General features: G+C 37.7%; 1 long non-coding RNA gene across 1 annotated transcript; it reads right to left on the bottom strand.

Annotated features, from left to right (window-relative positions):
- Window positions 1–10,254: 10,254 nt before the first annotated feature.
- Window positions 10,255–10,960, bottom strand: LOC120278693. The gene is made up of 2 exons (XR_005541744.1): window positions 10,903–10,960; window positions 10,255–10,782 (listed from the first exon to the last, which is right to left on the bottom strand). It is a non-coding gene; the product is annotated as an uncharacterized LOC120278693 (long non-coding RNA).
- Between the last annotated feature and the right edge of the window lie 246 nt (window positions 10,961–11,206).

The raw sequence follows: 11,206 nt of genomic DNA, 5'->3' as shown, positions 1-11,206 counted from the left end.
TCGATCTAGTGGTTTTTCCTCGAGTTTAAAAGCTTGTTTTCTCAAGATTTCAGTAGGGTATGCTTTTTTTCTATGCCCTAGTTTTTATTTTTTTCTCATTTCTTGGGCATTCTTGGAGATTTTGTGTGGGATTTCTTTAGCATTTTGCTTGGTTTGAATGATGTGAATGTCATGGATGAATTTTCCTTCAAATTTATGTAAAACAAATTTTGATGCTTTCAATATAGGGGAGACTCTTGACATATGAATACTGACCATACGGCCCCTATACGGCCGTATGACCTTAAAACTTTGATTTTTCTTGTGTTTCCTCTATCTCTAGCATTTTCTTTTGCTTTGCCTTGTTTCCCTATGAGCTTGAACAAACTTTATCTTCATTGTAGGGATGCCTGACACAAAACAGCTCGCCTCCAAGCGCCCAAGGACCACTCGGGCCCTCCTCTACACCTAATGAGCCCGTCTTCAAGTTATCCCATCATCGAGAGAGATATGATCGACTGAAAACAAAACCATTTGGAACATTGTGCTACCTTGAGTGGGTACTTGTGGAGAGCCTTGGGATTGCAAGTCAAGTAAGGGAATGGCTATCAAAGAATTGTTGGGACAAGCTTTTTGCCATAAACGAGCCAACCTTTCATCAATTAACCTTGGAGGTTTTGAGTACATTTGAGGCACAACAAGATGGAGATTCTGTGTGGAATAGGAAAATTCTCACCATCCATTTTCAAGCTTTTGGAAGGAAGCGTACTATGCACCACTTGGAGTTTGCCAAGTACTTGGGGATTTATGATGATGAGTTTATCAACTCTATGCTCGGTAACCATCTTAAGCTTGATCTCCCAAGTGGATTGGGACGAAAGGCAACTATTGGGTGACTTTGGCGGGTGATGATCAAACACGAAAGGCCTCGAGCATGATTGACCAGGCACACAGATTCATTCATGCTTTGATTGCTCGATCCATTTGGGGCCGGACCGATAGCAAAGGGGTTGTCACTCAAGCCGATATTTATACGATGTATGGCATCTTTGAGCGATGCCCTACTCACCTTGGTCACCTTGTCGCCGATGCATTTCTTCACCAGGGCTCGTATGCACGATTGGGATCTATATTTATTGGCCCTATGTGACTAGATTGATCCGTGGCATGGGTTTACTTGAGCAGACGCGAGGCTTGATGGTCGCACGTGGCAGACCCACACGCCACCAGGCCACTGGTGAGTCTAGTCGATGACGAGCGAGCACACGAGTTAGAACCCTGATGGTGCGCTCGCTCCTACCCCGGGCACTACATCTTTACCCCGACTTTGACATGAGAGCCCGAGGGGGCTTGAGGGGCGAGGTTCGGGACGTGTGTCGAGCAGCGTGAGATTCATGGCCAACTTTACCAGATCATTGAGGGACAACGCCGGCTCGAGGCAGATCTTCACCGTTTCATCACTTCCTACTATGGTTCATCCTCACTACTCTGTAGCCACTTCTTCTACCGCCATGCCACCACCACCAGACAGATTGTGATGAATAGCAGACTTGTTGGAGCTTGGACAAATATTGTTTACTTTTTGCTTGCTTTGTTTTGTATTTTGTTAAGTTGGCATGGTTTTACCCTACCGACTTGTGTTGTCGAACTTTAGTTTATTTTCATCTTTGTGTTTTTGTTGACTACTCTCTAGTTTTCCCCTTGTGCTTGTATCTTTAAATTCTTTGTGGAATGATGATGTCCCCATTTTGCCTCGCAAGGCATTAAGCGAATTTGGTGGGCTTTCCTGGTTTTAATAGAGGTCGGATGAGACATGTATTGCTCACCACACATTTTCTCACGTCCTACCTCACGACGAGCTACAAGTTGAACCCGGGGGAGTTCGTTTTCATCCCTCCTATATTATTTGCATTGCTTCATCTTGCATATTTTTTTCATGATTAGTGTACATTGAGGGCAATGTACAACACTAAAGTGTGGGGATGGGGTGTATTTCATGTTTTAGGATAATTTGCTACATGCTAGTGTTACCTATGATGGCTTTTGTTCATTCTTGTAAGATTCTTTTTAGCTTGGACTAATGATTGATGTGAGTTACTTGTTTCTATGCTTTTATTGAATCTCGTTTTTACCCCTAGTATTGTCATGTGCACTGAATTTTTTGTCGATGCCCTGGGAATAGCCAATGTGACTACTCTAACTCTCTTGTATGCGTAACACACTACTTTGAGTACTTGGCCTTAGAACACTAAGTTCTATCCTTCAATGTTCTCTTAAGAACTTCTAAGTCTTGTTGAGCTAATCCTAGTTTTGTGGCATGTAGAGTACTCTGAAGATGTGATCTAGGGTGAATGTGAAAAAAGAAATGAATGAAAAAATGAGTCTATGTCAGTATTCCTCTGATTCAGAAGCATGAATGCATCTATGTTGACTGTAATCGAGTAGTTGGGTGGCTCTTGTGCCTAACCAGCATGTGCACCCTCCAGAAAGATTTCAAAATGATGTTGGTGCAGTCTACGTTAGTCGGACTCGGAAAAAAATAAGAAAAGAAATGAATGATGAAATGAAAATAAAAACTCTAGTGATCTATGTGAGTACCTACCAAAGGTTTTGAGATGAAAGTGGATTTAGTTTCGAGCTATAGATTTAGAAGGATCTTATTTGGCCATTGAAGTAGCACTTAGTAGTTTAAGACTTAGTATTCTTTGTAAGTGGAGTGATTAGCATCTAGAGTGTATCTTGATTGAAGTCCTTAGGCTAGACCGGATCAGGGGCATATGAGATATAAGATTCACTTACATGGCACGAGACTATATAAGGGGTGACACAGGGATATTTTTTTATTATGCTTATTGACTATGACTCAACATCTACGTATCATTGTCCATTGCTTTTGGAGTCTTATATTTACTTGATGCCAGAGGTAATGCATTTAGCCACTTCTCAGTCTCTTTGTTTTTCATGAGTTGTTTGCTTGGGGACAAGCAATGCTTAAGTGTGGGGATATTTGATAAGTGTCTAAATGTAGATGTTTTCATGCATATATCGTATTCACTTTGCATGTATTTCGTGAGGTTTGATGCCCGTTTTGCGCTTAATCATCTATTATTTGCTTTGTAGGGCACAAGGAAGCCATGGAGAACAAGAAGATATCATTTGGGCGAAAAGAGAAGAAAACAGGAATTTCATACTACCCCCATACTACCCAGTATGGGGGCCGTATGCACTGTAGCAGCGGATTGATTTGGAGTGTCTGCCCAGATTTCCATACTACCTAGTATGGGGGCCGTATGCACCCCGTATAGATCACGAATCTAGGGTTTTTGGGTGCTATACGACCCCCATATGACCCCCATACGACCCGTATGCCTCAGGGGGTATAAATACCAATTTTTAGGGCAGAAAAAAGGGACTTTTGGATGGACCTTTTCTTGGCCGACTTTGGGGAGATCACTTGGGAGATTTTGGGCGACCTTGGGAAGGAGAAGAAGGGCAAGGAAGCTAGAAGATCATTCAAGCCCAAGGTCCAAGATTCTCAAGGCAAGAAGGCAACATCATTCAAGGGGAGATCTACCACGATTTGAAGGAAGGAGACCCACGGCTAGAGGAAGCGTCATTTGGCACTCCTTTGGCGGGGAAAGCGTCATTCGGCATATTCTTCACCTCCTCCTTCACCATTTCATCTAGGGAGTGTCATTTATGCTTTTGTTTCATGTTTTGCTTGTTTGTATTGCTTGTTGTGGGATGATGACACACTAGACCCCCAAGGCCACCGAGTGTTGGTGAACCTTGGGGGGTTTTATCATGTATGTTGGATGATAACATGTTAATTCCATGCTTGGGTAATTTTGAGATTTAATCCATTGTTTTCATGCTAAGTGCTACACTAAGGAGAAATCCGTAGCTCTTTTATGAGTGATGCATGTAGATGTGACTTGCTCACATGTATTAGATCATGAATGGATTAGAAGGGGATACTTGTATCATCACGCCGAGAAATCGGGTGTTTGGTAGCCCTCCATGTAGGTTTAATCCAAAGAAGAGTAGGTTTAATCCTAAGTGAGATTTCCTCGTACTCAATGCAATCGTAGGAATGTAGATTTGGAAGAAATTCCTATTTATGTTCGTATAGGATTAGGGTTCAATCGCCGTGAAATTGGGGTTGTTCTAATCTTTGAATCTCATGGTCCATTTTACCCTTGCATCTTTAGATCATCATCCATGTTGCATGATAACCCCTCAAGGGGATCCTCATCCATAGGCCTTTGCATCTCATTGATTTTCTTGCTTGCTTATTGCTTGTTCTCTCTAATTTGGTCATAATCTCGTTTTAGTTTTAATTACATTTAGTAGAGTAAAAATCCATCATTTGAGATCTTAGGCTAGATAATAGCTCAAGAAGGAGTAATAGGAGAACCTTAGCCCCATGGAATACTATCCTCGCGTCTTCACGCGAGGTATTACTTGGCAATCCCTGTACACTTGCGGGGAAGCAATCAAACGCCAAGGTTAAAGAGGGTTGAGAGGGTGAGTCGTGAGATAGCAGAGTGTCCCCATTCCCTCCGATGAGTGTTTCTTATCTCCGTATTTCCCTAGACTCTATGCAACCATATTTGGTGTGAGGCGTGTGATTGAGAGTTTTCTCCACCGGGACCTTGTAGGGGATTAGGGATCCTTCGCCGAGAAATAGGGTTGGATCTATTTTTAGGAATTGGTTTCACTCTTAGGTATCCCTAGAGCTGATTGTGGTCATATGAGTTGTGAGGTGTTGAGATTGAGCGATTTCTCTACGAGGACCTTGTAGGGGACTAGTACCGGTAGCTTGGAGGCAAGGTCTGGTTGTTCTTGGATTACCTCAACTTCTTAAACTCGGTTTAGAAGCATTTAATGAATCTTGAGCTTCATGTAAGATCCTAGGGGAAGCATCGCCCAGGTATCTCATCTTTATTGATTGAGATCTCCTTTACTTTCTTTCTTGCCCACTTGCTTGCTTACTAATTTTCTTGCAATTAGTTCATTTCATTACATCCATTGATTTCGACTAGACAACTAAGAATTGGTTACTACTAATACTTCCGTTCCCTGTGGATTCGACTACCCACTCACCAGTGTAATTATTACTTCGACAACCGTACACTTGCAGTTCACACGCAATTCGGATACGTGTCATCTCTCATATTTAATTATTCTTCATCCATTCAATTAGATGCTAAACAGAGGTTTAATCATTTCCAAGTGTAAATCAACATGCATATACAAGCTGAAATTAAAATAGTTCATCAAGAACATTATAAAAGACAAGAAATTTCATAATAAGCTTGTATATAAATTTAAATCTATACTTATATGTACATTATATGTTTAATTTTAGAAGAATCAAACATTCCTCTTATAAGTACATAGTCAAAATATTAATATTAAATAATAATCATTTTATTTTAAAAATTTAATTAAAATATTTTTATTTTATAAATAAAAAATTAAATATTTTTATAACTTAATATTTTCTCATTAAAATATTTTAGAATTGAAAATATTATAAAAATAATTAGTTGATTTTAATTATTTTTTAAATTCATTATAATTTTTAAAAATAATAAATTTCTAGAAATAAAATATGAAAGTAATTATAATAACTAAAATAGGAAAGTATATTAATTTTACTCCATTTATTTTTAAAAAAAAATTCATGACAATTCCGTTGCAAATCTGTGACAACTGATGTTGCAAATTTCAACAATTACATCCATTGAGAATGTTTGTTTCCTGTCCGTTGTAAATCCATTGCAAATTATTTCCCACGCTATTCCCTCCATTTTATTGCAATGGAAAACTATTCTGTTGCCAATTCATTACAATTCTATTGCAAAAATTGTTGCAAATCCGTTTCAAATAACTTTTGCAACGGATTTTTTCCTGTCGAAAAATTTGTTGCAAATTTTTTAATTAGTCACAAATTTGTTACAAATATGTTATAAAATTGCAACAGATTTATTATTTTGTAATAGTCCGTTGCAAAATTGTAATTTTTTTTGTAGTACGCTCGTAAGACGGACAGTAAGGATCATTTAGAGGAGCTTACGAGTAAAGCATATGCCCTTAAGGGCAGTCGCAAGAGGTATACATAAAATATTGTGATCTAGCACTTGCACCCATAATTTAGACCGTAACACCATTCAAAAGACCTTACTAACTCGACTTACGGTCATTAGTGATCATGTAAGGCTTGCGACCCATCATCCCTAGCTCCTTACGACCATGTCCTGATGCCCATAAGTGGCCCGTTAGTGTCATAGTATAAATATTCCTGACAAAGGTTTCTAGGGCATTTTTTGTCCTAGTTGAAGGCGAGGCTTAAGGAAAGAAAGGGTCTAGATTTCCTAGACTTTGGAGATATTCAAAAAGGGAGATTCGGCCCACCTATTGGGGAGAAGAATGATTGTAGCTGTTAAGACTAGCTTGGCGGCATTCATGGAAGATCTTCAGGGTGTTCTTCGGCAATCACCTCTTGGCACAATTGAAAATGGGGTTTTTATCTCTTTATTGATTCTTCTTGTGTCTTGTTGTTTGGATGCTTGGCCTCCATTAATGTAGGGATAATTTTGTAAATGCTTGGGCATAGTTGAACTCTAAGGTTTTATGCTATTTTGATATAGGTTGTAGATTGTGGTATTTTAATTGTTTTTAATTGCAATCCATGTTATTTAAATCCAATTGCGTGTTTTGAATGGCTTGATTGCTAACGAGGTGGAAGCCCTAGTTCTCATGTTAGATGTGCTTTGTCATGACTAGTAGAAATACCTACCTAGCACAAACATGCTGCAATTAAAGGGGATTGTGAGTAAGCCTAGCAGTGCGGGTACTTTGGAGTCAAGAGTTCTCCTCCATCAATCCTCCCGAGTGGATTAACAAGTGATTTTTCATGCTTCTTGCAATCGTAGGGAATAGATTTTAGTAGAAATTAAATTTTTATTCTGTATGGGTTAGGGATAATCTTTTCCCAAGAAAGATTATCTACTTTAGAAATTCTTGTTAATAAACATTGAGATTTCATATATAGAGTGCAATGCGATTGTGGAGTGTATGTATCAGCACTGCACTGAATCAGTTACTAATCGCTCTTGCAGGAAGGGTTTAGTATATTTTAGGATTTCTCTTGGTTTAAATAGGATTGCATACATATACAACCTTTATCCTGAACTTAATAAACCCTAGAGGTATACTATTCCTAGGTATCCCTTTCTACTTTGTTTCTCTATTGATTTTATTTCCGTACTCTTGTTTCTTTTCTCATGCTTCTTAGTTTATTCACACACAACACAACTTTTGTTTAGGCTATTTTTCGGAATTAAGACTAGTACTAGCACTCTCATTCTTCCCTGTGGATCAATACCCTGCTTTTGTTCACACTTTTACTACTTGATCAGGGTGTATCCTTGCATCCCTATCACAATTAAAGCTCTCAATGACCAAAAGAATGTGATTATGTACAAGTTTGGCGCTAAATATATGAAATTACATGCCAAATGTAGTGTAGTTGATATATGAAATATGCATGTTCAAACACTTATCAAATTTTTAAAGGATTTTTATTTAAAAAGTAAGAGGATGCTGATGAGGATTGGAGAGTTTGGAATTGAAAAGAATATTGGATTAAAAGGAGCAACAACGATGAACCTCGCGTTTGCTAAGGTATGTGATGTACCACTTATAGGGACTAATGTCACCTACAACTCAAGTGGACGTGTCTATCAAGTGGTAAAGAATGGGTGAAGCAGGGTATCAATGCACTAGGAATGAGGAAGCACTAGTACTAATTCAGAACTTGTTGATTAACCTAAAACTAAGATTGAAGGTATCAAATTAAAAGTGAAAACTAAAAGCTAAAGTGACAATAACATGATAGCAAATCAAGCATGAAAGAGAGGTGCTTAACCACAAAGTTTCCCGTAGGATTTGGTTAAGCTTTTGACAAGATTGCACTAAATATTGCAATACAATTGAATTGAAAAAGTTCCTAAATTATATTGCTCCTTTTTCTCAAGGTGAATAATAACTAGTCCTATACGACACTGATACAAAGAACCCTATAAGTGCAATACACTCTGTGAACTATTTCTATATAAGTCATAAGTACAGTGAATAGCCAATCCTTCTCCCCAAGCTATTAACCCTAATCCCATACAAGCCAATATTGGAATCTCTTCCTAGTGCTCATTTTCTATGATTGTATTATGAATGGAATCCTGACGTTAGCCCACTCAAAAGAAATATGGGGATAGAAATCTCTTTTCTACAAATGCCTTATTTCTAGGCTAACTCATGGCTCCTTTCATTTGTGGTATGGCTATACATGGCGGATCTTTGATATGTCACTCGTGTACATCAATCATGAAACTTTCAGCTATCACCACAATAGAGTTCAATATAAGATAGAGACTCAATTGTATTCAAAAGCATTATATTGCAATAGAAAAATTAATTCAAGATTAAATGTCTACAACCACTGTCATAAAATGGTAACCTGTAGGATCTATATTACCCAAACACCATGGAGTTTGGTTTTCCATTAATGGAGAACAATCATACAATCAAATTGAGAGAAATAAAGCATAGGAAAGCATTAAAACTCCTTCAAACTCCTCAATACTAGATTGTCGATGAATCTCCCACAAATCTTCCTCAAATGCCACCAAGCACTTTCCTCAACAACTTCCTTGATGCCCTAGACCGTGGATGAAACTTACCAAGTGATTGGATTGCTGGAGAAGGGCATGTAATTCCTTCTCCTCTCTTCCTTTTCTGGACAGCTAAAAGATCCCCAAAAACCTTCACTGAAATCTTTTATAGCTTATAGGACACATATAAGCGTAAGAACAAGGTCATAAGTGGCTGGAAATAGGGAGTCGGGTGCCTTTTGAGCATCTTATGGGCATAAGATCCAACTGTAAGGTTTTTTGTCTAGATGTTATGATCAGGGTTATGGTTGTAAGTGTTGGACTGTAAGCTTCACTGTCTAGTACTTGTGACCTCCCTTACAGGCATATGTTCATAAGTTCCTCTAGCTGATCCTTATGCAACCACCCTTACAGTCGTAAGTCTTGCTTTTAAACCCTTCTATTTGGTAGTTACACTCCTACTTACAGACATAAGCATACTTGAACGGTCTTATGTTTGAGACTTACCACCATAAGTAATGGTTGTAAGGGGGTCATAATTAAGGTGGTTGGTATATTCTCTTATTCTTTATGTCAAGGGACCTTTTTCTTTCTCATCGATCTTTCTTCAAAATAGTTTCTTTTGACTCCCTCGTGGTCATTATGCTTGGTCTCTGACCTAGAATCAATTCTTCACCATGTTAATTACCATATTCCAAATAAATGCTACAATATATGCCAACTAAGTGTAGAAAATAATATGAAAATATGTTCAATTATACACGTATAAACCACAATCAAGAGGCTTGTGATATGACCTCTATTTGATAGACGTAAGATGAGAAACTAATCATGTTTTTTCTTTTTGTTTTTTAGAGGAAATTAGTATTTTGCAATACAACATGCATATGGATTAAGTTTTTCCTACTCATGGACATGAATATTTCCTATCCAGGGATAACAATTTAAGTTATACAATTGGAGTACCTTAAGTCATCTTCTTGGAGATGACCGAATGCAACGATATTTGTTTTAATGAAAGGTGAAAATACTTGGTGGTTTGCACCATGAAACAAACAAAACTGAGAGTACGATATTTATTCCAACCAAACTGATTATCAGTTTTACATGAGTTAGAAAAACTAATGCTTAATTTCAAGTTTAACCTATAAACCCTCTAGTGAAATATTTATATGGATAAAACACCTATCCATGCATAAAGTTCTTAATGCAACGACAATCTGCTTCTTTAATTCATGAATGATGAGCTAACTATGTCCTTAGATTGCGTTTAATTTAAAGCTAGATGAATCTAATTATACTTAAGGGCATATACAAGCAATCCGTCTTAAAATCCTCAAGTTTTCTTTCTTTCATGACACATAAATAAATCCTAGGGTCCCCATATTAACTTTTACCACTTGCATGAACTCTAAAACCTTTAAATGAAATAAATAAAAACAAACACCATAACTTTTTCCTCTACCAGTCAATGGTAAGTTATCAATGGTTAAGTGCTAAAAATTCATATCCTGAAAGCTATACCTTTGAGAATCCTTAGTTTTTGTTGATGTTGATGTTACTGTTCTTAGTTTTCGTGCGCACACACACAAAAATATGCACCATAATACAGCACACAACATATATATTATACCTGAAATTTAGCTCAAGAAGTACTCTAGATAGATTGAAAGAGAGAGGCAGGCATGCATGCATGCATAGATGCCAAAGGCAGCACAAAGAGACTGGCTACATCTTATTCAACAAACTAGTTTGGGCATATATATATATATATATATAAGCCCGACTCTAACAAGACTCACACATCAGGTATACGGGCTCCTGCTAGCTTCATCTTCTTCAACTATATAAAATATGCACTGCTCCATGCTCTGGTCATGGGTTATATTCATGGCTTCTTAATTATCTTGGGAGGAGGAAGATTGACGTGAATACCAGTCTCTCGCCAACCATTCAATTTTGCTTCAGTACCAATTCCTGTAGCTGAAGTCTCAAACGAACCATCATCAGGAATGGTTGCCCAGTCCTCATCATGCATGCCTTCTGTTGCAGCCATGGCTGAAGCCATGAGCAGGACAAGCAAAACTAGGGTTTTCAGCAGCTTCATGGCTAGTATGCTTATAACCTACAAATACAAAAATCAGCAAATGAATTATGCATGTTAAAATTGATCAGATGTAATATGTACATGCATGTATAGTTTTTGAAACAAGAATTAAGAAAGCAGAACGAGTAAATTATGTACTTTGTCCCAAGACAAGTAGTCCTACTGATATTGGGCTTCCTTTGTTAATGGGGTATATATAGAGGATAAAGACTATTGAGATATATATATATATATATATATATGGAGTGGAAGGCAAGAAATAGTGGGCAATTATAAAGACAGAGAAATAGTGGTATTGTTTGTCAAACGCTTTATATTAGTTGAGCATATTTAGGGTTTGGGGATAATCAAGCCTATAGAAGATAATTATCTTCACCTAGTTCCTGAATTGCTATCTATCCACTAAAGTGGCAAACTTATGGTGCATCAACAAATGCTTCCT

This window comes from Dioscorea cayenensis, chromosome 2 (genome assembly GCF_009730915.1).
Source record: "Dioscorea cayenensis subsp. rotundata cultivar TDr96_F1 chromosome 2, TDr96_F1_v2_PseudoChromosome.rev07_lg8_w22 25.fasta, whole genome shotgun sequence".
NCBI classification, from domain to species: Eukaryota; Viridiplantae; Streptophyta; class Magnoliopsida; order Dioscoreales; family Dioscoreaceae; genus Dioscorea; species Dioscorea cayenensis.
This window is presented reverse-complemented; position numbering and strand designations above follow the sequence as displayed.